Raw genomic sequence first — 26,158 nt, forward strand, 5'->3', positions numbered from 1 at the left:
CCCCGACCCTAGCACGTGTCCGCACCCTCACCTGTGCCCTCAGCCTTGCCGTTCCCTAACCCTAACCCTAGCCCGGAACGGAAACCCACCGGCAGCCCCACACCTTAGCCTCCGCCGTACCCTCATCCTAATCCGTACGCGGACACTGACCCGCGCGTCCGCACGTGCCCCGAACCTAGCACGTGTCCGCACCCTCACCTGTGCCCTCAGCCTTGCCGTTCCCTAACCCTAACCCTAGCCCGGAACGGAAACCCACCGGCAGCCCCACACCTTAGCCTCCGCCGTACCCTCATCCTAATCCGTACGCGGACACTGACCCGCGCGTCCGCACGTGCCCCGACCCTAGCACGTGTCCGCACCCTCACCTGTGCCCTCAGCCTTGCCGTTCCCTAACCCTAACCCTAGCCCGGAACGGAAACCCACCGGCAGCCCCACACCTTAGCCTCCGCCGTACCCTCATCCTAATCCGTACGCGGACACTGACCCGTGCGTCCGCACGTGCCCCGACCCTAGCACGTGTCCGCACGCTCACCTGTGCCCTCAGCCTTGCCGTTCCCTAACCCTAACACTAGCCCGGAAGGGAAACCCACCGGCAGCCCCACACCTTAGCCTCCGCCGTACCCTCATCCTAATCCGTACGCGGACACTGACCCGCGCGTCCGCACGTGCCCCGACACTAGCACGTCTCCGCACCCTCACCTGTGCCCTCAGCCTTGCCGTCCCCTACCCCTAACCCTAGCCCGGAACGGAAACCCACCGGCAGCCCCACACCTTAGCCTCCGCCGTACCCTCATCCTAATCCGTACGCGGACTTTGAACCGCGCGTCCGCACGTGCTCCGACCCTAGCACGTGTCCGCACCCTCACCTGTGCCCTCAGCCTTGCCGTTCCCTAACCCTAACCCTAGCCCTGAACGGAAACCCACCGGCAGCCCCACACCTTAGCCTCCGCCGTACCCTCATCCTAATCCGTACGCGGACACTGACCCGCGCGTCCGCACGAGCCCCGACCCTAGCACGTCTCCGCACCCTCACCTGTGCCCTCAGCCTTGCCGTTCCCTAACCCTAACCCTAGCCCGGAACGGAAACCCACCGGCAGCCCCACACCTTAGCCTCCGCCGTACCCTCATCCTAATCCGTACGCGGACACTGACCCGCGCGTCCGCACGTGCCCCGACCCTAGCACGTGTCCGCACCCTCGCCTGTGCCCTCAGCCTTGCCGTTCCCTAACCCTAACCCTAGCCCGGAACGGAAACCCACCGGCAGCCCCACACCTTAGCCTCCGCCGTACCCTCATCCTAATCCGTACGCGGACACTGACCCGCGCGTCCGCAGGTGCCACGACCCGAGCACGTGTCCGCACCCTCGCCTGTGCCCTCAGCCTTGCCGTTCCCTAACCCTAACCCTAGCACGGAACGGAAACCCACCGGCAGCCCCACACCTTAGCCTCCGCCGTACCCTCATCCTAATCCGTACACGGACACTGACCCACGCGTCCGCACGTGCCCCGACCCTAGCACGTGTCCGCACCCTCACCTGTGCCCTCAGCCTTGCCGTTCCCTAACCCTAACCCTAGCCCTGAACGGAAACCCACCGGCAGCCCCACACCTTAGCCTCCGCCGTACCCTCATCCTAATCCGTACGCGGACACTGACCCGCGCGTCCGCACGTGCCCCGACCCTAGCACGTGTCCGCACCCTCACCTGTGCCCTCAGCCTTGCCGTTCCCTAACCCTAACCCTAGCCCGGAACGGAAACCCACCGGCAGCCCCACACCTTAGCCTCCGCCGTACCCTCATCCTAATCCGTACGCGGACACTGACCCGCGCGTCCGCACGTGCCCCGACCCTTGCACGTGTCCGCACCCTCACCTGTGCCCTCAGCCTTGCCGTTCCCTAACCCTAACCCTAGCCCGGAACGGAAACCCACCGGCAGCCCCACACCTTAGCCCCCGCCGTACCCTCATCCTAATCTGTACACGGACATTGACCCGCGCGTCCGCACGTGCCCCGACCCTAGCACGTGTCCGCACCCTCACCTGTGCCCTCAGCCTTGCCGTTCCCTAACCCTAACCCTAGCCCGGAACGGAAACTCACCGGCAGCCCCACACCTTAGCCTCCGCCGTACCCTCATCCTAATCCGTACGCGGACACTGACCCTCGCGTCCGCACGAGCCCCGACCCTAGCACGTCTCCGCACCCTCACCTGTGCCCTCAGCCTTGCCGTTCCCTAACCCTAACCCTAGCCCGGAACGGAAACCCACCGGCAGCCCCAAACCTTAGCCTCCGCCGTACCCTCATCCTAATCCATACGCGGACACTGACCCGCGCGTCCGCACGTGCCCCGACCCTAGCACGTGTCCGCACCCTCGCCTGTGCCCTCAGCCTTGCCGTTCCCTAACCCTAAGCCTAGCCCGGAATGGAAACCCACCGGCAGCCCCACACCTTAGCCTCCGCCGTACCCTCATCCTAATCCGTACGCGGACACTGACCCGCGCGTCCGCACGTGCCACGACCCTAGCACGTGTCCGCACCCTCGCCTGTGCCCTCAGCCTTGCCGTTCCCTAACCCTAACCCTAGCCCGGAACGGAAACCCACCGGCAGCCCCACACCTTAGCCTCCGCCGTACTCTCATCCTAATCCGTACGCGGACACTGACCCGCGCGTCCGCACGTGTCCCGACCCTAACACGTGTCCGCACCCTCACCTGTGCCCTCAGCCTTGCCGTCCCCTACCCCTAACCCTAGCCCGGAACGGAAACCCACCGGCAGCCCCACACCTTAGCCTCCGCCGTACCCTCATCCTAATCCGTACGCGGACTTTGAACCGCGCGTCCGCACGTGCTCCGACCCTAGCACGTGTCCGCACCCTCACCTGTGCCCTCAGCCTTGCCGTTCCCTAACCCTAACCCTAGCCCGGAACGGAAACCCACCGGCAGCCCCACACCTTAGCCTCCGCCGTACCCTCATCCTAATCCGTACGCGGACACTGACCCGCGCGTCCGCACGAGCCCCGACCCTAGCACGTCTCCGCACCCTCACCTGTGCCCTCAGCCTTGCCGTTCCCTAACCCTAACCCTAGCCCGGAACGGAAACCCACCGGCAGCCCCACACCTTAGCCTCCGCCGTACCCTCATCCTAATCCGTACGCGGACACTGACCCGCGCGTCCGCACGTGCCCCGACCCTAGCACGTGTCCGCACCCTCGCCTGTGCCCTCAGCCTTGCCGTTCCCTAACCCTAACCCTAGCCCGGAACGGAAACCCACCGGCAGCCCCACACCTTAGCCTCCGCCGTACCCTCATCCTAATCCGTACGCGGACACTGACCCGCGCGTCCGCACGTGCCACGACCCGAGCACGTGTCCGCACCCTCGCCTGTGCCCTCAGCCTTGCCGTTCCCTAACCCTAACCCTAGCCCGGAACGGAAACCCACCGGCAGCCCCACACCTTAGCCTCCGCCGTACCCTCATCCTAATCCGTACACGGACACTGACCCACGCGTCCGCACGTGCCCCGACCCTAGCACGTGTCCGCACCCTCACCTGTGCCCTCAGCCTTGCCGTTCCCTAACCCTAACCCTAGCCCGGAATGGAAACCCACCGGCAGCCCCACACCTTAGCCTCCGCCGTACCCTCATCCTAATCCGTACGCGGACACTGACCCGCGCGTCCGCACGTGCCCCGACCCTAGCACGTGTCCGCACCCTCACCTGTGCTCTCAGCCTTGCCGTTCCCTAACCCTAACCCTAGCCCGGAACGGAAACCCATCGGCAGCCCCACACCTTAGCCTCCGCCGTACCCTCATCCTAATCCGTACGCGGACACTGAACCGCGCGTCCGCACGTGCCCCGACCCTAGCACGTGTCCGCACCCTCGCCTGTGCCCTCAGCCTTGCCGTTCCCTAACCCTAACCCTAGCCCGGAAGGGAAACCCACTGGCAGCCCCACACCTTAGCCCCCGCCGTACCCTCATCCTAATCCGTACGCGGACACTGACCCGCGCGTCCGCACGTGCCCCGACCCTAGCACGTGTCCGCCCCCTCACCTGTGCCCTCAGCCTTGCCGTTCCCTAACCCTAACCCTAGCCCGGAACGGAAACCCACCGGCAGCCCCACACCTTAGCCTCCGCCGTACCCTCATCCTAATCCGTACGCGGACACTGACCCGCGCGTCCGAACGTGCCCCGACCCTAGCACGTGTCCGCACCCTCACCTGTGCCCTCAGCCTTGCCGTTCCCTAACCCTAACCCTACCCCGGAACGGAAACCCACCGGCAGCCCCACAGCTTAGCCTCCGCCGTACCCTCATCCTAATCCGTACGCGGACACTGACCCGTGCGTCCGCACGTGCCCCGACCCTAGCACGTGTCCGCACCCTCACCTGTGCCCTCAGCCTTGCCGTTCCCTAACCCTAACCCTAGCCCGGAACGGAAACCCACCGGCAGCCCCACACCTTAGCCTCCGCCGTACCCTCATCCTAATCCGTACGCGGACACTGACCCGCGCGTCCGCACGTGCCCCGAACCTAGCACGTGTCCGCACCCTCACCTGTGCCCTCAGCCTTGCCGTTCCCTAACCCTAACCCTAGCCCGGAACGGAAACCCACCGGCAGCCCCACACCTTAGCCTCCGCCGTACCCTCATCCTAATCCGTACGCGGACACTGACCCGCGCGTCCGCACGTGCCCCGACCCTAGCACGTGTCCGCACCCTCACCTGTGCCCTCAGCCTTGCCGTTCCCTAACCCTAACCCTAGCCCGGAACGGAAACCCACCGGCAGCCCCACACCTTAGCCTCCGCCGTACCCTCATCCTAATCCGTACGCGGACACTGACCCGTGCGTCCGCACGTGCCCCGACCCTAGCACGTGTCCGCACGCTCACCTGTGCCCTCAGCCTTGCCGTTCCCTAACCCTAACACTAGCCCGGAAGGGAAACCCACCGGCAGCCCCACACCTTAGCCTCCGCCGTACCCTCATCCTAATCCGTACGCGGACACTGACCCGCGCGTCCGCACGTGCCCCGACACTAGCACGTCTCCGCACCCTCACCTGTGCCCTCAGCCTTGCCGTCCCCTACCCCTAACCCTAGCCCGGAACGGAAACCCACCGGCAGCCCCACACCTTAGCCTCCGCCGTACCCTCATCCTAATCCGTACGCGGACTTTGAACCGCGCGTCCGCACGTGCTCCGACCCTAGCACGTGTCCGCACCCTCACCTGTGCCCTCAGCCTTGCCGTTCCCTAACCCTAACCCTAGCCCGGAACGGAAACCCACCGGCAGCCCCACACCTTAGCCTCCGCCGTACCCTCATCCTAATCCGTACGCGGACACTGACCCGCGCGTCCGCACGAGCCCCGACCCTAGCACGTCTCCGCACCCTCACCTGTGCCCTCAGCCTTGCCGTTCCCTAACCCTAACCCTAGCCCGGAACGGAAACCCACCGGCAGCCCCACACCTTAGCCTCCGCCGTACCCTCATCCTAATCCGTACGCGGACACTGACCCGCGCGTCCGCACGTGCCCCGACCCTAGCACGTGTCCGCACCCTCGCCTGTGCCCTCAGCCTTGCCGTTCCCTAACCCTAACCCTAGCCCGGAACGGAAACCCACCGGCAGCCCCACACCTTAGCCTCCGCCGTACCCTCATCCTAATCCGTACGCGGACACTGACCCGCGCGTCCGCACGTGCCACGACCCGAGCACGTGTCCGCACCCTCGCCTGTGCCCTCAGCCTTGCCGTTCCCTAACCCTAACCCTAGCCCGGAACGGAAACCCACCGGCAGCCCCACACCTTAGCCTCCGCCGTACCCTCATCCTAATCCGTACACGGACACTGACCCACGCGTCCGCACGTGCCCCGACCCTAGCACGTGTCCGCACCCTCACCTGTGCCCTCAGCCTTGCCGTTCCCTAACCCTAACCCTAGCCCTGAACGGAAACCCACCGGCAGCCCCACACCTTAGCCTCCGCCGTACCCTCATCCTAATCCGTACGCGGACACTGACCCGCGCGTCCGCACGTGCCCCGACCCTAGCACGTGTCCGCACCCTCACCTGTGCCCTCAGCCTTGCCGTTCCCTAACCCTAACCCTAGCCCGGAACGGAAACCCACCGGCAGCCCCACACCTTAGCCTCCGCCGTACCCTCATCCTAATCCGTACGCGGACACTGACCCGCGCGTCCGCACGTGCCCCGACCCTTGCACGTGTCCGCACCCTCACCTGTGGCCTCAGCCTTGCCGTTCCCTAACCCTAACCCTAGCCCGGAACGGAAACCCACCGGCAGCCCCACACCTTAGCCCCCGCCGTACCCTCATCCTAATCTGTACACGGACATTGACCCGCGCGTCCGCACGTGCCCCGACCCTAGCACGTGTCCGCACCCTCACCTGTGCCCTCAGCCTTGCCGTTCCCTAACCCTAACCCTAGCCCGGAACGGAAACTCACCGGCAGCCCCACACCTTAGCCTCCGCCGTACCCTCATCCTAATCCGTACGCGGACACTGACCCTCGCGTCCGCACGAGCCCCGACCCTAGCACGTCTCCGCACCCTCACCTGTGCCCTCAGCCTTGCCGTTCCCTAACCCTAACCCTAGCCCGGAACGGAAACCCACCGGCAGCCCCAAACCTTAGCCTCCGCCGTACCCTCATCCTAATCCGTACGCGGACACTGACCCGCGCGTCCGCACGTGCCCCGACCCTAGCACGTGTCCGCACCCTCGCCTGTGCCCTCAGCCTTGCCGTTCCCTAACCCTAAGCCTAGCCCGGAATGGAAACCCACCGGCAGCCCCACACCTTAGCCTCCGCCGTACCCTCATCCTAATCCGTACGCGGACACTGACCCGTGCGTCCGCACGTGCCACGACCCTAGCACGTGTCCGCACCCTCGCCTGTGCCCTCAGCCTTGCCGTTCCCTAACCCTAACCCTAGCCCGGAACGGAAACCCACCGGCAGCCCCACACCTTAGTCTCCGCCGTACCCTCATCCTAATCCGTACGCGGACACTGACCCGCGCGTCCGCACGTGCCCCGACCCTAGCACGTGTCCGCACCCTCACCTGTGCCCTCAGCCTTGCCGTTCCCTAACCCTAACCCTAGCACGGAAGGGAAACCCACCGGCAGCCCCACACCTTAGCCTCCGCCGTACCCTCATCCTAATCCGTACGCGGACACTGACCCGCGCGTCCGCACGTGCCCCGACCCTAGCACGTGTCCGCACCCTCACCTGTGCCCTCAGCCTTGCCGTTCCCTAACCCTAACTCTAGCCCGGAACGGAAAACCACAGGCAGCCCCACACCTTAGCCCCCGCCGTACCCTCATCCTAATCCGTACGCGGACACTGACCCGCGCGTCCGCACATGCCCCGATCCTAGCACGTGTCCGCACCCTCGCCTGTGCCCTCAGCCTTGCCGTTCCCTAAACCTAACCCTAGCCCGGAAGGGAAACCCACTGGCAGCCCCACACCTTAGCCCCCGCCGTACCCTCATCCTAATCCGTACGCGGACACTGACCCGCGCGTCCGCACGTGCCCCGACCCTAGCACGTGTCCGCACCCTCACCTGTGCCCTCAGCCTTGCCGTTCCCTAACCCTAACCCTAGCCCGGAACGGAAACCCACCGGCAGCCCCACAGCTTAGCCTCCGCCGTACCCTCATCCTAATCCGTACGCGGACACTGACCCGCGCGTCCGCACGTGCCACGACCCGAGCACGTGTCCGCACCCTCGCCTGTGCCCTCAGCCTTGCCGTTCCCTAACCCTAACCCTAGCCCGGAACGGAAACCCACCGGCAGCCCCACACCTTAGCCTCCGCCGTACCCTCATCCTAATCCGTACACGGACACTGACCCACGCGTCCGCACGTGCCCCGACCCTAGCACGTGTCCGCACCCTCACCTGTGCCCTCAGCCTTGCCGTTCCCTAACCCTAACCCTAGCCCGGAATGGAAACCCACCGGCAGCCCCACACCTTAGCCTCCGCCGTACCCTCATCCTAATCCGTACGCAGACACTGACCCGCGCGTCCGCACGTGCCCCGACCCTAGCACGTGTCCGCACCCTCACCTGTGCTCTCAGCCTTGCCGTTCCCTAACCCTAACCCTAGCCCGGAACGGAAACCCATCGGCAGCCCCACACCTTAGCCTCCGCCGTACCCTCATCCTAATCCGTACGCGGACACTGAACCGCGCGTCCGCACGTGCCCCGACCCTAGCACGTGTCCGCACCCTCGCCTGTGCCCTCAGCCTTGCCGTTCCCTAACCCTAACCCTAGCCCGGAATGGAAACCCCCCGGCAGCCCCACACCTTAGCCTCCGCCGTACCCTCATCCTAATCCGTACGCGGACACTGACCCACGCGTCCGCAAGTGCCCCGACCCTAGCACGTATCCGCACCCTCACCTGTGCCCTCAGCCTTGCCATTCCCTAACCCTAACCCTAGCCCGGAACGGAAACCCAACGGCAGCCCCACACCTTAGCCTCCACCGTACCCTCATCCTAATCCGTACGCGGACACTGACCCGCGCGTCCGCACGTGCCCCGACCCTAGCACGTGTCCGCACCCTCACCTGTGCCCTCAGCCTTGCCGTTCCCTAACCCTAACCCTAGCCCGGAACGGAAACCCACCGGAAGCCCCACACCTTAGCCCCCGCCGTACCCTCATCCTAATCTGTACGCGGACACTGACCCGCGCGTCCGCAAGTGCCCCAACCCTAGCACGTGTCCGCACCCTCACCTGTGCCCTCAGCCTTGCCGTTCCCTAACCCTAACCCTAGCCCGGAAGGGAAACCCACTGGCAGCCCCACACCTTAGCCCCCGCCGTACCCTCATCCTAATCCGTACGCGGACACTGACCCGCGCGTCCGCACGTGCCCCGACCCTAGCACGTGTCCGCCCCCTCACCTGTGCCCTCAGCCTTGCCGTTCCCTAACCCTAACCCTAGCCCGGAACGGAAACCCACCGGCAGCCCCACACCTTAGCCTCCGCCGTACCCTCATCCTAATCCGTACGCGGACACTGACCCGCGCGTCCGAACGTGCCCCGACCCTAGCACGTGTCCGCACCCTCACCTGTGCCCTCAGCCTTGCCGTTCCCTAACCCTAACCCTACCCCGGAACGGAAACCCACCGGCAGCCCCACAGCTTAGCCTCCGCCGTACCCTCATCCTAATCCGTACGCGGACACTGACCCGTGGGTCCGCACGTGCCCCGACCCTAGCACGTGTCCGCACCCTCACCTGTGCCCTCAGCCTTGCCGTTCCCTAACCCTAACCCTAGCCCGGAACGGAAACCCACCGGCAGCCCCACACCTTAGCCTCCGCCGTACCCTCATCCTAATCCGTACGCGGACACTGACCCGCGCGTCCGCACGTGCCCCGAACCTAGCACGTGTCCGCACCCTCACCTGTGCCCTCAGCCTTGCCGTTCCCTAACCCTAACCCTAGCCCGGAACGGAAACCCACCGGCAGCCCCACACCTTAGCCTCCGCCGTACCCTCATCCTAATCCGTACGCGGACACTGACCCGCGCGTCCGCACGTGCCCCGACCCTAGCACGTGTCCGCACCCTCACCTGTGCCCTCAGCCTTGCCGTTCCCTAACCCTAACCCTAGCCCGGAACGGAAACCCACCGGCAGCCCCACACCTTAGCCTCCGCCGTACCCTCATCCTAATCCGTACGCGGACACTGACCCGTGCGTCCGCACGTGCCCCGACCCTAGCACGTGTCCGCACGCTCACCTGTGCCCTCAGCCTTGCCGTTCCCTAACCCTAACACTAGCCCGGAAGGGAAACCCACCGGCAGCCCCACACCTTAGCCTCCGCCGTACCCTCATCCTAATCCGTACGCGGACACTGACCCGCGCGTCCGCACGTGCCCCGACACTAGCACGTCTCCGCACCCTCACCTGTGCCCTCAGCCTTGCCGTCCCCTACCCCTAACCCTAGCCCGGAACGGAAACCCACCGGCAGCCCCACACCTTAGCCTCCGCCGTACCCTCATCCTAATCCGTACGCGGACTTTGAACCGCGCGTCCGCACGTGCTCCGACCCTAGCACGTGTCCGCACCCTCACCTGTGCCCTCAGCCTTGCCGTTCCCTAACCCTAACCCTAGCCCGGAACGGAAACCCACCGGCAGCCCCACACCTTAGCCTCCGCCGTACCCTCATCCTAATCCGTACGCGGACACTGACCCGCGCGTCCGCACGAGCCCCGACCCTAGCACGTCTCCGCACCCTCACCTGTGCCCTCAGCCTTGCCGTTCCCTAACCCTAACCCTAGCCCGGAACGGAAACCCACCGGCAGCCCCACACCTTAGCCTCCGCCGTACCCTCATCCTAATCCGTACGCGGACACTGACCCGCGCGTCCGCACGTGCCCCGACCCTAGCACGTGTCCGCACCCTCGCCTGTGCCCTCAGCCTTGCCGTTCCCTAACCCTAACCCTAGCCCGGAACGGAAACCCACCGGCAGCCCCACACCTTAGCCTCCGCCGTACCCTCATCCTAATCCGTACGCGGACACTGACCCGCGCGTCCGCACGTGCCACGACCCGAGCACGTGTCCGCACCCTCGCCTGTGCCCTCAGCCTTGCCGTTCCCTAACCCTAACCCTAGCCCGGAACGGAAACCCACCGGCAGCCCCACACCTTAGCCTCCGCCGTACCCTCATCCTAATCCGTACACGGACACTGACCCACGCGTCCGCACGTGCCCCGACCCTAGCACGTGTCCGCACCCTCACCTGTGCCCTCAGCCTTGCCGTTCCCTAACCCTAACCCTAGCCCTGAACGGAAACCCACCGGCAGCCCCACACCTTAGCCTCCGCCGTACCCTCATCCTAATCCGTACGCGGACACTGACCCGCGCGTCCGCACGTGCCCCGACCCTAGCACGTGTCCGCACCCTCACCTGTGCCCTCAGCCTTGCCGTTCCCTAACCCTAACCCTAGCCCGGAACGGAAACCCACCGGCAGCCCCACACCTTAGCCTCCGCCGTACCCTCATCCTAATCCGTACGCGGACACTGACCCGCGCGTCCGCACGTGCCCCGACCCTTGCACGTGTCCGCACCCTCACCTGTGCCCTCAGCCTTGCCGTTCCCTAACCCTAACCCTAGCCCGGAACGGAAACCCACCGGCAGCCCCACACCTTAGCCCCCGCCGTACCCTCATCCTAATCTGTACAGGGACATTGACCCGCGCGTCCGCACGTGCCCCGACCCTAGCACGTGTCCGCACCCTCACCTGTGCCCTCAGCCTTGCCGTTCCCTAACCCTAACCCTAGCCCGGAACGGAAACTCACCGGCAGCCCCACACCTTAGCCTCCGCCGTACCCTCATCCTAATCCGTACGCGGACACTGACCCTCGCGTCCGCACGAGCCCCGACCCTAGCACGTCTCCGCACCCTCACCTGTGCCCTCAGCCTTGCCGTTCCCTAACCCTAACCCTAGCCCGGAACGGAAACCCACCGGCAGCCCCAAACCTTAGCCTCCGCCGTACCCTCATCCTAATCCGTACGCGGACACTGACCCGCGCGTCCGCACGTGCCCCGACCCTAGCACGTGTCCGCACCCTCGCCTGTGCCCTCAGCCTTGCCGTTCCCTAACCCTAAGCCTAGCCCGGAATGGAAACCCACCGGCAGCCCCACACCTTAGCCTCCGCCGTACCCTCATCCTAATCCGTACGCGGACACTGACCCGCGCGTCCGCACGTGCCACGACCCTAGCACGTGTCCGCACCCTCGCCTGTGCCCTCAGCCTTGCCGTTCCCTAACCCTAACCCTAGCCCGGAACGGAAACCCACCGGCAGCCCCACACCTTAGTCTCCGCCGTACCCTCATCCTAATCCGTACGCGGACACTGACCCGCGCGTCCGCACGTGCCCCGACCCTAGCACGTGTCCGCACCCTCACCTGTGCCCTCAGCCTTGCCGTTCCCTAACCCTAACCCTAGCACGGAAGGGAAACCCACCGGCAGCCCCACACCTTAGCCTCCGCCGTACCCTCATCCTAATCCGTACGCGGACACTGACCCGCGCGTCTGCACGTGCCCCGACCCTAGCACGTGTCCGCACCCTCACCTGTGCCCTCAGCCTTGCCGTTCCCTAACCCTAACTCTAGCCCGGAACGGAAAACCACAGGCAGCCCCACACCTTAGCCCCCGCCGTACCCTCATCCTAATCCGTACGCGGACACTGACCCGCGCGTCCGCACATGCCCCGATCCTAGCACGTGTCCGCACCCTCGCCTGTGCCCTCAGCCTTGCCGTTCCCTAAACCTAACCCTAGCCCGGAAGGGAAACCCACTGGCAGCCCCACACCTTAGCCCCCGCCGTACCCTCATCCTAATCCGTACGCGGACACTGACCCGCGCGTCCGCACGTGCCCCGACCCTAGCACGTGTCCGCACCCTCACCTGTGCCCTCAGCCTTGCCGTTCCCTAACCCTAACCCTAGCCCGGAACGGAAACCCACCGGCAGCCCCACAGCTTAGCCTCCGCCGTACCCTCATCCTAATCCGTACGCGGACACTGACCCGCGCGTCCGCACGTGCCACGACCCGAGCACGTGTCCGCACCCTCGCCTGTGCCCTCAGCCTTGCCGTTCCCTAACCCTAACCCTAGCCCGGAACGGAAACCCACCGGCAGCCCCACACCTTAGCCTCCGCCGTACCCTCATCCTAATCCGTACACGGACACTGACCCACGCGTCCGCACGTGCCCCGACCCTAGCACGTGTCCGCACCCTCACCTGTGCCCTCAGCCTTGCCGTTCCCTAACCCTAACCCTAGCCCGGAATGGAAACCCACCGGCAGCCCCACACCTTAGCCTCCGCCGTACCCTCATCCTAATCCGTACGCGGACACTGACCCGCGCGTCCGCACGTGCCCCGACCCTAGCACGTGTCCGCACCCTCACCTGTGCCCTCAGCCTTGCCGTTCCCTAACCCTAACCCTAGCCCGGAACGGAAACCCATCGGCAGCCCCACACCTTAGCCTCCGCCGTACCCTCATCCTAATCCGTACGCGGACACTGAACCGCGCGTCCGCACGTGCCCCGACCCTAGCACGTGTCCGCACCCTCGCCTGTGCCCTCAGCCTTGCCGTTCCCTAACCCTAACCCTAGCCCGGAATGGAAACCCCCCGGCAGCCCCACACCTTAGCCTCCGCCGTACCCTCATCCTAATCCGTACGCGGACACTGACCCACGCGTCCGCAAGTGCCCCGACCCTAGCACGTATCCGCACCCTCACCTGTGCCCTCAGCCTTGCCATTCCCTAACCCTAACCCTAGCCCGGAACGGAAACCCAACGGCAGCCCCACACCTTAGCCTCCACCGTACCCTCATCCTAATCCGTACGCGGACACTGACCCGCGCGTCCGCACGTGCCCCGACCCTAGCACGTGTCCGCACCCTCACCTGTGCCCTCAGCCTTGCCGTTCCCTAACCCTAACCCTAGCCCGGAACGGAAACCCACCGGAAGCCCCACACCTTAGCCCCCGCCGTACCCTCATCCTAATCTGTACGCGGACACTGACCCGCGCGTCCGCACGTGCCCCAACCCTAGCACGTGTCCGCACCCTCACCTGTGCCCTCAGCCTTGCCGTTCCCTAACCCTAACCCTAGCCCGGAAGGGAAACCCACTGGCAGCCCCACACCTTAGCCCCCGCCGTACCCTCATCCTAATCCGTACGCGGACACTGACCCGCGCGTCCGCACGTGCCCCGACCCTAGCACGTGTCCGCCCCCTCACCTGTGCCCTCAGCCTTGCCGTTCCCTAACCCTAACCCTAGCCCGGAACGGAAACCCACCGGCAGCCCCACACCTTAGCCTCCGCCGTACCCTCATCCTAATCCGTACGCGGACACTGACCCGCGCGTCCGAACGTGCCCCGACCCTAGCACGTGTCCGCACCCTCACCTGTGCCCTCAGCCTTGCCGTTCCCTAACCCTAACCCTACCCCGGAACGGAAACCCACCGGCAGCCCCACAGCTTAGCCTCCGCCGTACCCTCATCCTAATCCGTACGCGGACACTGACCCGTGCGTCCGCACGTGCCCCGACCCTAGCACGTGTCCGCACCCTCACCTGTGCCCTCAGCCTTGCCGTTCCCTAACCCTAACCCTAGCCCGGAACGGAAACCCACCGGCAGCCCCACACCTTAGCCTCCGCCGTACCCTCATCCTAATCCGTACGCGGACACTGACCCGCGCGTCCGCACGTGCCCCGAACCTAGCACGTGTCCGCACCCTCACCTGTGCCCTCAGCCTTGCCGTTCCCTAACCCTAACCCTAGCCCGGAACGGAAACCCACCGGCAGCCCCACACCTTAGCCTCCGCCGTACCCTCATCCTAATCCGTACGCGGACACTGACCCGCGCGTCCGCACGTGCCCCGACCCTAGCACGTGTCCGCACCCTCACCTGTGCCCTCAGCCTTGCCGTTCCCTAACCCTAACCCTAGCCCGGAACGGAAACCCACCGGCAGCCCCACACCTTAGCCTCCGCCGTACCCTCATCCTAATCCGTACGCGGACACTGACCCGTGCGTCCGCACGTGCCCCGACCCTAGCACGTGTCCGCACGCTCACCTGTGCCCTCAGCCTTGCCGTTCCCTAACCCTAACACTAGCCCGGAAGGGAAACCCACCGGCAGCCCCACACCTTAGCCTCCGCCGTACCCTCATCCTAATCCGTACGCGGACACTGACCCGCGCGTCCGCACGTGCCCCGACACTAGCACGTCTCCGCACCCTCACCTGTGCCCTCAGCCTTGCCGTCCCCTACCCCTAACCCTAGCCCGGAACGGAAACCCACCGGCAGCCCCACACCTTAGCCTCCGCCGTACCCTCATCCTAATCCGTACGCGGACTTTGAACCGCGCGTCCGCACGTGCTCCGACCCTAGCACGTGTCCGCACCCTCACCTGTGCCCTCAGCCTTGCCGTTCCCTAACCCTAACCCTAGCCCTGAACGGAAACCCACCGGCAGCCCCACACCTTAGCCTCTGCCGTACCCTCATCCTAATCCGTACGCGGACACTGACCCGCGCGTCCGCACGAGCCCCGACCCTAGCACGTCTCCGCACCCTCACCTGTGCCCTCAGCCTTGCCGTTCCCTAACCCTAACCCTAGCCCGGAACGGAAACCCACCGGCAGCCCCACACCTTAGCCTCCGCCGTACCCTCATCCTAATCCGTACGCGGACACTGACCCGCGCGTCCGCACGTGCCCCGACCCTAGCACGTGTCCGCACCCTCGCCTGTGCCCTCAGCCTTGCCGTTCCCTAACCCTAACCCTAGCCCGGAACGGAAACCCACCGGCAGCCCCACACCTTAGCCTCCGCCGTACCCTCATCCTAATCCGTACGCGGACACTGACCCGCGCGTCCGCACGTGCCACGACCCGAGCACGTGTCCGCACCCTCGCCTGTGCCCTCAGCCTTGCCGTTCCCTAACCCTAACCCTAGCACGGAACGGAAACCCACCGGCAGCCCCACACCTTAGCCTCCGCCGTACCCTCATCCTAATCCGTACACGGACACTGACCCACGCGTCCGCACGTGCCCCGACCCTAGCACGTGTCCGCACCCTCACCTGTGCCCTCAGCCTTGCCGTTCCCTAACCCTAACCCTAGCCCTGAACGGAAACCCACCGGCAGCCCCACACCTTAGCCTCCGCCGTACCCTCATCCTAATCCGTACGCGGACACTGACCCGCGCGTCCGCACGTGCCCCGACCCTAGCACGTGTCCGCACCCTCACCTGTGCCCTCAGCCTTGCCGTTCCCTAACCCTAACCCTAGCCCGGAACGGAAACTCACCGGCAGCCCCACACCTTAGCCTCCGCCGTACCCTCATCCTAATCCGTACGCGGACACTGACCCTCGCGTCCGCACGAGCCCCGACCCTAGCACGTCTCCGCACCCTCACCTGTGCCCTCAGCCTTGCCGTTCCCTAACCCTAACCCTAGCCCGGAACGGAAACCCACCGGCAGCCCCAAACCTTAGCCTCCGCCGTACCCTCATCCTAATCCATACGCGGACACTGACCCGCGCGTCCGCACGTGCCCCGACCCTAGCACGTGTCCGCACCCTCGCCTGTGCCCTCAGCCTTGCCGTTCCCTAACCCTAAGCCTAGCCCGGAATGGAAACCCACCGGCAGCCCCACACCTTAGCCTCCGCCGTACCCTCATCCTAATCCATACGCGGACACTGACCCGCGCGTCCGCACGTGCCACGACCCTAGCACGTGTCCGCACCCTCGCCTGTGCCCTCAGCCTTGCCGTTCCCTAACCCTAACCCTAGCCCGGAACGGAAACCCACCGGCAGCCCCACACCTTAGTCTCCGCCGTACCCTCATCCTAATCCGTACGCGGACACTGACCCGCGCGTCCGCACGTGCCCCGACCCTAGCACGTGTCCGCACCCTCACCTGTGCCCTCAGCCTTGCCGTTCCCTAACCCTAACCCTAGCACGGAAGGGAAACCCACCGGCAGCCCCACACCTTAGCCTCCGCCGTACCCTCATCCTAATCCGTACGCGGACACTGACCCGCGCGTCCGCACGTGCCCCGACCCTAGCACGTGTGCGCACCCTCACCTGTGCCCTCAGCCTTGCCGTTCCCTAACCCTAACTCTAGCCCGGAACGGAAAACCACAGGCAGCCCCACACCTTAGCCCCCGCCGTACCCTCATCCTAATCCGTACGCGGACACTGACCCGCGCGTCCGCACGTGCCCCGACCCTAGCACGTGTCCGCACCCTCGCCTGTGCCCTCAGCCTTGCCGTTCCCTAAACCTAACCCTAGCCCGGAAGGGAAACCCACTGGCAGCCCCACACCTTAGCCCCCGCCGTACCCTCATCCTAATCCGTACGCGGACACTGACCCGCGCGTCCGCACGTGCCCCGACCCTAGCACGTGTCCGCCGCCTCACCTGTGCCCTCAGCCTTGCCGTTCCCTAACCCTAACCCTAGCCCGGAACGGAAACCCACCTGCAGCCCCACACCTTAGCCTCCGCCGTACCCTCATCCTAATCCGTACTCGGACACTGACCCGCGCGTCCGCACGTGCCCCGACCCTAGCACGTGTCCGCACCCACACCTGTGCCCTCAGCCTTGCCGTTCCCTAACCCTAACCCTAGCCCGGAACGGAAACCCACCGTCAGCCCCACACCTTAGCCTCCGCCGTACCCTCATCCTAATCCGTACGCGGACACTGACCCGCGCGTCCGCACGTGCCCCGACCCTAGCACGTGTCCGCACCCTCACCTGTGCCCTCAGCCTTGCCGTTCCCTAACCCTAACCCTAGCCCGGAACGGAAACCCACCGGCAGCCCCACACCTTAGCCTCCGCCGTACGCTCATCCTAATCCGTACGCGGACACTGACCCGCGCGTCCGCACGTGCCCCGACCCTAGCACGTCTCCGCACCCTGACCTGTGCCCTCAGCCTTGCCGTTCCCTAACCCTAACCCTAGCCCGGAACGGAAACCCACCGGCAGCCCCACACCTTAGCCTCCGCCGTACCCTCATCCTAATCCGTACGCGGACACTGACCCGCGCGTCCGCACGTGCCCCGACCCTAGCACGTGTCCGCACCCTCACCTGTGCCCTCAGCCTTGCCGTTCCCTAACCCTAACCCTAGCCCGGAACGGAAACCCAACGGCAGCCCCACACCTTAGCCTCCGCCGTACGCTCATCCTAATCCGTACGCGGACACTGACCCACGCGTCCACACGTGCCCCGACCCTAGCATGTGTCCGCACCCTCACCTGTGCCCTCAGCCTTGCCGTTCCCTAACCCTAACCCTAGCCCGGAACGGAAACCCACCGGCAGCCCCACACCTTAGCCTCCGCCGTACCCTCATCCTAATCTGTACGCAGACACTGACCCACGCGTCAGCACATGCCCCGACCCTAGCACGTGTCCGCACCCTCACGTGTGCCCTCAGCCTTGCCGTTCCCTAACCCTAACCCTAGCACGGAAGGGAAACCCACCGGCAGCCCCACACCTTAGCCTCCGCCGTACGCTCATCCTAATCCGTACGCGGACACTGACCCGCACGTCCGCACGTGCCCCGACCCTAGCACGTGTCCGCACCCTCACCTGTGCCCTCAGCCTTGCCGATCCCTAACCCTAACCCTAGCCCGGAACGGAAACCCACCAGCAGCCCCACACCTTAGCCTCCGCCGTACCCTCATCCTAATCCGTACGCGGACACTGACCCGCGCGTCCTCACGTGCCCCGACCCTAGCACGTGTCCGCACCCTCACCTGTGCCCTCAGCCTTGCCGTTCCCTAACCCTAACCCTAGCCCGGAACGGAAACCCACCGGAAGCCCCACACCTTAGCCCCCGCCGTACCCTCATCCTAATCCGTACGCGGACACTGACCCGCGCGTCCGCACGTGCCCCGACCCTAGCACGTGTCCGCACCCTCACCTGTGCCCTCAGCCTTGCCGTTCCCTAACCCTAACCCTAGCCCGGAACGGAGACCCACCGGCAGCCCCACACCTTAGCCCACGCCGTACCCTCATCCTAATCCGTACGCGGACACTGACAAGCGCGTCCGCACGTGCCCCGACCCTAGCACGTGTCCGCACCCTCACCTGTGCCCTCAGCCTTGCCGTTCCCTAACCCTAACCCTAGCCCGGAAGGGAAACCCACTGGCAGCCCCACACCTTAGCCCTCGCCGTACCCTCATCCTAATCCGTACGCGGACACTGACCCGCGCATCCGCACGTGCCCCGACCCTAGCACGTGTCCGCCCCCTCACCTGTGCCCTCAGCCTTGCCGTTCCCTAACCCTAACCCTAGCCCGGAACGGAAACCCACCGGCAGCCCCACACCTTAGCCTCTGCTGTACCCTCATCCTAATCCGTACGCGGACACTGACCCGCGCGTCCGCACGTGCCCCGACCCTAGCACGTGTCCGCACCCTCACCTGTGCCCTCAGCCTTGCCGTTCCCTAACCCTAACCCTACCCCGGAACGGAAACCCACCGGCAGCCCCACAGCTTAGCCTCCGCCGTACCCTCATCCTAATCCGTACGCGGACACTGACCCGCGCGTCCGCACGTGCCCCGACCCTAGCACGTGTCCGCACCCTCACCTGTGCCCTCAGCCTTGCCGTTCCCTAACCCGAACCCTAGCCCGGAACGGAAACCCACCGGCAGCCCCACACCTTAGCCTCCGCCATACCCTCATCCTAATCCGTACGCGGACACTGACCCGCGCGTCCGCACGTGCCCCGACCCTAGCACGTGTCCGCACCCTCACTTGTGCCCTCAGCCTTGCCGTTCCCTAACCCTAACCCTAGCCCGGAACGGAAACCCACCGGCAGCCCCACACCTTAGCCTCCGTCGTACCCTCATCCTAATCCGTACGTGGACACTGACCCGCGCGTCCGCACGAGCCCCGACCCTAGCACGTCTCCGCACCCTCACCTGTGCCCTCAGCCTTGCCGTTCCCTAACCCTAACCCTGCCCGGAACGGAAACCCACCGGCAGCCCCACACCTTAGCCTCCGCCGTACCCTCATCCTAATCCGTACGCGGACACTGACCCGCGCGTCCGCACGTGCCCCGACCCTAGCACGTGTCCGCACCCTCACCTGTGCCCTCAGCCTTGCCGTTCCCTAACCCTAACCCTAGCCCGGAACGGAAACCCACCGGCAGCCCCACACCTTAGCCTCCGCCGTACCCTCATCCTAATCTGTACGCGGACACTGACCCGCGCGTCCGCACGTGCCCCGACCCTAGCACGTGTCCGCACCCTCACCTGTGCCCTCAGCCTTGCCGTTCCCTAACCCTAACCCTAGCCCGGAACGGAAACTCACCGGCAGCCCCACACCTTAGCCTCCGCCGTACCCTCATCCTCATCCGTACGCGGACACTGACCCGCGCGTCCGCACGAGCCCCAACCCTAGCACGTGTCCGCACCCTCACCTGTGCCCTCAGCCTTGCCGTTCCCTAACCCTAACCCTAGCCCGGAACGGAAACCCACCGGAAGCCCCACACCTTAGCCCCCGCCGTACCCTCATCCTAATCCGTACGCGGACACTGACCCACGCGTCCGCACGTGCCCCGACCCTAGCACGTGTCCGCACCCTCACCTGTGCCCTCAGCCTTGCCGTTCCCTAACCCTAACCCTAGCCCGAAACGGAAACCCAACGGCAGCCCCACACCTTAGCCTCCGCCGTACGCTCATCCTAATCCGTACGCGGACACTGACCCACGCGTCCACACGTGCCCCGACCCTAGCACGTGTCCGCACCCTCACGTGTGCCCTCAGCCTTGCCGTTCCCTAACCCTAACCCTAGCCCGGAACGGAAACCCACCGGCAGCCCCACACCTTAGCCTCCGCCGTACCCTCATCCTAATCTGTACGCAGACACTGACCCACGCGTCCGCACATGCCCCGACCCTAGCACGTGTCCGCACCCTCACCTGTGCCCTCAGCCTTGCCGTTCCCTAACCCTAACCCTAGCACGGAAGGGAAACCCACCGGCAGCCCCACACCTTAGCCTCCGCCGTACCCTCATCCTAATCCGTACGCGGACACTGACCCGCGCGTCCGCACGTGCCCCAACCCTAGCACGTGTCCGCACCCTCACCTGTGCCCTCAGCCTTGCCGTTCCCTAACCCTAACCGTAGCCCGGAACGGAAACCCACCGGCAGCCCCACACCTTAGCCTCCGCCGTACGCTCATCCTAATCCGTATGCGGACACTGACCCGCACGTCCGCACGTGCCCCGACCCTAGCACGTGTCCGCACCCTCACCTGTGCCCTCAGCCTTGCCGATCCCTAACCCTAACCCTAGCCCGGAACGGAAACCCACCGGCAGCCCCACACCTTAGCCTCCGCCGTACCCTCATCCTAATCCGTACGCGGACACTGACCCGCGCGTCCGCACGTGCCCCGACCCTAGCACGTGTCCGCACCCTCACCTGTGCCCTCAGCCTTGCCGTTCCCTAACCCTATCCCTAGCCCGGAACGGAAACCCACCGGAAGCCCCACACCTTAGCCCCCGCCGTACCCTCATCCTAATCCGTACGCGGACACTGACCCGCGCGTCCGCACGTGCCCCGACCCTAGCACGTGTCCGCACCCTCACCTGTGCCCTCAGCCTTGCCGTTCCCTAACCCTAACCCTAGCCCGGAACGGAAACCCACCGGAAGCCCCACACCTTAGCCCCCGCCGTACCCTCATCCTAATCCGTACGCGGACACTGACCCACGCGTCCGCACGTGCCCCGACCCTAGCACGTGTCCGCACCCTCACCTGTGCCCTCAGCCTTGCCGTTCCCTAACCCTAACCCTAGCCCGGAACGGAAACCCACCGGCAGCCCCACACCTTAGCCCACGCCGTACCCTCATCCTAATCCATACGCGGACACTGACAAGCGCGTCCGCACGTGCCCCGACCCTAGCACGTGTCCGCACCCTCACCTGTGCCCTCAGCCTTGCCGTTCCCTAACCCTAACCCTAGCCCGGAAGGGAAACCCACTGGCAGCCCCACACCTTAGCCCTCGCCGTACCCTCATCCTAATCCGTACGCGGACACTGACCCGCGCATCCGCACGTGCCCCGACCCTAGCACGTGTCCGCCCCCTCACCTGTGCCCTCAGCCTTGCCGTTCCCTAACCCTAACCCTAGCCCGGAACGGAAACCCACCGGCAGCCCCACACCTTAGCCTCTGCCGTACCCTCATCCTAATCCGTACGCGGACACTGACCCGCGCGTCCGCACGTGCCCCGACCCTAGCACGTGTCCGCACCCTCACCTGTGCCCTCAGCCTTGCCGTTCCCTAACCCTAACCCTACCCCGGAACGGAAACCCACCGGCAGCCCCACAGCTTAGCCTCCGCCGTACCCTCATCCTAATCCGTACGCGGACACTGACCCGCGCGTCCGCACGTGCCCCGACCCTAGCACGTGTCCGCACCCTCACCTGTGCCCTCAGCCTTGCCGTTCCCTAACCCGAACCCTAGCCCGGAACGGAAACCCACCGGCAGCCCCACACCTTAGCCTCCGCCATAACCTCATCCTAATCCGTACGCGGACACTGACCCGCGCGTCCGCACGTGCCCCGACCCTAGCACGTGTCCGCACCCTCACTTGTGCCCTCAGCCTTGCCGTTCCCTAACCCTAACCCTAGCCCGGAACGGAAACCCACCGGCAGCCCCACACCTTAGCCTCCGCCGTACCCTCATCCTAATCCGTACGTGGACACTGACCCGCGCGTCCGCACGAGCCCCGACCCTAGCACGTCTCCGCACCCTCACCTGTGCCCTCAGCCTTGCCGTTCCCTAACCCTAACCCTGCCCGGAACGGAAACCCACCGGCAGCCCCACACCTTAGCCTCCGCCGTACCCTCATCCTAATCCGTACGCGGACACTGACCCGCGCGTCCGCACGTGCCCCGACCCTAGCACGTGTCCGCACCCTCACCTGTGCCCTCAGCCTTGCCGTTCCCTAACCCTAACCCTAGCCCGGAACGGAAACCCACCGGCAGCCCCACACCTTAGCCTCCGCCGTACCCTCATCCTAATCTGTACGCGGACACTGACCCGCGCGTCCGCACGTGCCCCGACCCTAGCACGTGTCCGCACCCTCACCTGTGCCCTCAGCCTTGCCGTTCCCTAACCCTAACCCTAGCCCGGAACGGAAACTCACCGGCAGCCCCACACCTTAGCCTCCGCCGTACCCTCATCCTAATCCGTACGCGGACACTGACCCGCGCGTCCGCACGAGCCCCGACCCTAGCACGTGTCCGCACCCTCACCTGTGCCCTCAGCCTTGCCGTTCCCTAACCCTAACCCTAGCCCGGAACGGAAACCCACCGGAAGCCCCACACCTTAGCCCCCGCCGTACCCTCATCCTAATCCGTACGCGGACACTGACCCACGCGTCCGCACGTGCCCCGACCCTAGCACGTGTCCGCACCCTCACCTGTGCCCTCAGCCTTGCCGTTCCCTAACCCTAACCCTAGCCCGGAACGGAAACCCAACGGCAGCCCCACACCTTAGCCTCCGCCGTACGCTCATCCTAATCCGTACGCGGACACTGACCCACGCGTCCACACGTGCCCCGACCCTAGCACGTGTCCGCACCCTCACGTGTGCCCTCAGCCTTGCCGTTCCCTAACCCTAAGCCTAGCCCGGAACGGAAACCCACCGGCAGCCCCACACCTTAGCCTCCGCCGTACCCTCATCCTAATCTGTACGCAGACACTGACCCACGCGTCCGCACATGCCCCGACGCTAGCACGTGTCCGCACCCTCACCTGTGCCCTCAGCCTTGCCGTTCCCTAACCCTAACCCTAGCACGGAAGGGAAACCCACCGGCAGCCCCACACCTTAGCCTCCGCCGTACCCTCATTCTAATCCATACGCGGACACTGACCCGCGCGTCGGCACGTGCCCCAACCCTAGCACGTGTCCGCACCCTCACCTGTGCCCTCAGCCTTGCCGTTCCCTAACCCTAACCGTAGCCCGGAACGGAAACCCACCGGCAGCCCCACACCTTAGCCTCCGCCGTACGCTCATCCTAATCCGTATGCGGACACTGACCCGCACGTCCGCACGTGCCCCGACCCTAGCACGTGTCCGCACCCTCACCTGTGCCCTCAGCCTTGCCGATCCCTAACCCTAACCCTAGCCCGGAACGGAAACCCACCGGCAGCCCCACACCTTAGCCTCCGCCGAACCCTCATCCTAATCCGTACGCGGACACTGACCCGCGCGTCCGCACGTGCCCCGACCCTAGCACGTGTCCGCACCCTCACCTGTGCCCTCAGCCTTGCCGTTCCCTAACCCTAACCCTAGCCCGGAACGGAAACCCACCGGAAGCCCCACACCTTAGCCCCCGCCGTACCCTCATCCTAATCCGTACGCGGACACTGACCCGCGCGTCCGCACGTGCCCCGACCCTAGCACGTGTCCGCACCCTCACCTGTGCCCTCAGCCTTGCCGTTCCCTAACCCTAACCCTAGCCCGGAACGGAAACCCACCGGCAGCCCCACACCTTAGCCCACGCCGTACCCTCATCCTAATCCGTACGCGGACACTGACAAGCGCGTCCGCACGTGCCCCGACCCTAGCACGTGTCCGCACCCTCACCTGTGCCCTCAGCCTTGCCGTTCCCTAACCCTAACCCTAGCCCGGAACGGAAACCCACTGGCAGCCCCACACCTTAGCCCTCGCCGTACCCTCATCCTAATCCGTACGCGGACACTGACCCACGCGTCCGCACGTGCCCCGACCCAGGCACGTGTCCGCACCCTCACCTGTGCCCTCAGCCTTGCCGTTCCCTAACCCTAACCCTACCCCGGAACGGAAACCAACCGGCAGCCCCACAGCTTAGCCTCCGCCGTACCCTCATCCTAATCCGTACGCGGACACTGACCCGCGCGTCCGCACGTGCCCCGACCCTAGCACGTGTCCGCACCCTCACCTGTGCCCTCAGCCTTGCCGTTCCCTAACCCGAACCCTAGCCCGGAACGGAAACCCACCGGCAGCCCCACACCTTAGCCTCCGCCATACCCTCATCCTAATCCGTACGCGGACACTGACCCGCGCGTCCGCACGTGCCCCGACCCTAGCACGTGTCCGCACCCTCACTTGTGCCCTCAGCCTTGCCGTTCCCTAACCCTAACCCTAGCCCGGAACGGAAACCCACCGGCAGCCCCACACCTTAGCCTCCGCCGTACCCTCATCCTAATCCGTACGCGGACACTGACCCGCGCGTCCGCACGAGCCCCGACCCTAGCACGTCTCCGCACCCTCACCTGTGCCCTCAGCCTTGCCGTTCCCTAACCCTAACCCTGCCCGGAACGGAAACCCACCGGCAGCCCCACACCTTAGCCTCCGCCGTACCCTCATCCTAATCCGTACGCGGACACTGACCCGCGCGTCCGCACGTGCCCCGACCCTAGCACGTGTCCGCACCCTCACCTGTGCCCTCAGCCTTGCCGTTCCCTAACCCTAACCCTAGCCCGGAACGGAAACCCACCGGCAGCCCCACACCTTAGTCTCCTCCGTACCCTCATCCTAATCTGTACGCGGACACTGACCCGCGCGTCCGCACGTGCCCCGACCCTAGCACGTGTCCGCACCCTCACCTGTGCCCTCAGCCTTGCCGTTCCCTAACCCTAACCCTAGCCCGGAACGGAAACTCACCGGCAGCCCCACACCTTAGCCTCCGCCGTACCCTCATCCTAATCCGTACGCGGACACTGACCCGCGCGTCCGCACGAGCCCCGACCCTAGCACGTGTCCGCACCCTCACCTGTGCCCTCAGCCTTGCCGTTCCCTAACCCTAACCCTAGCCCGGAACGGAAACCCACCGGAAGCCCCACACCTTAGCCCCCGCCGTACCCTCATCCTAATCCGTACGCGGACACTGACCCACGCGTCCGCACGTGCCCCGACCCTAGCACGTGTCCGCACCCTCACCTGTGCCCTCAGCCTTGCCGTTCCCTAACCCTAACCCTAGCCCGGAACGGAAACCCAACGGCAGCCCCACACCTTAGCCTCCGCCGTACGCTCATCCTAATCCGTACGCGGACACTGACCCACGCGTCCACACGTGCCCCGACCCTAGCACGTGTCCGCACCCTCACCTGTGCCCTCAGCCTTGCCGTTCCCTAACCCTAACCCTAGCCCGGAACGGAAACCCACCGGCAGCCCCACACCTTAGCCTCCGCCGTACCCTCATCCTAATCTGTACGCAGACACTGACCCACGCGTCCGCACATGCCCCGACCCTAGCACGTGTCCGCACCCTCACCTGTGCCCTCAGCCTTGCCGTTCCCTAACCCTAACCCTAGCACGGAAGGGAAACCCACCGGCAGCCCCACACCTTAGCCTCCGCCGTACCCTCATCCTAATCCGTACGCGGACACTGACCCGCGCGTCCGCACGTGCCCCGACCCTAGCACGTGTCCGCACCCTCACCTGTGCCCTCAGCCTTGCCGATCCCTAACCCTAACCCTAGCCCGGAACGGAAACCCACCGGCAGCCCCACACCTTAGCCTCCGCCGTACCCTCATCCTAATCCGTACGCGGACAGTGACCCGCGCGTCCGCACGTGCCCCGACCCTAGCACGTGTCCGCACCCTCACCTGTGCCCTCAGCCTTGCCGTTCCCTAACCCTAACCGTAGCCCGGAACGGAAACCCACCGGCAGCCCCACACCTTAGC

The sequence above is a fragment of the Hyperoodon ampullatus genome (assembly GCF_949752795.1).
Source record: "Hyperoodon ampullatus genome assembly, chromosome: 13".
NCBI lineage: Eukaryota > Metazoa > Chordata > Mammalia > Artiodactyla > Ziphiidae > Hyperoodon > Hyperoodon ampullatus.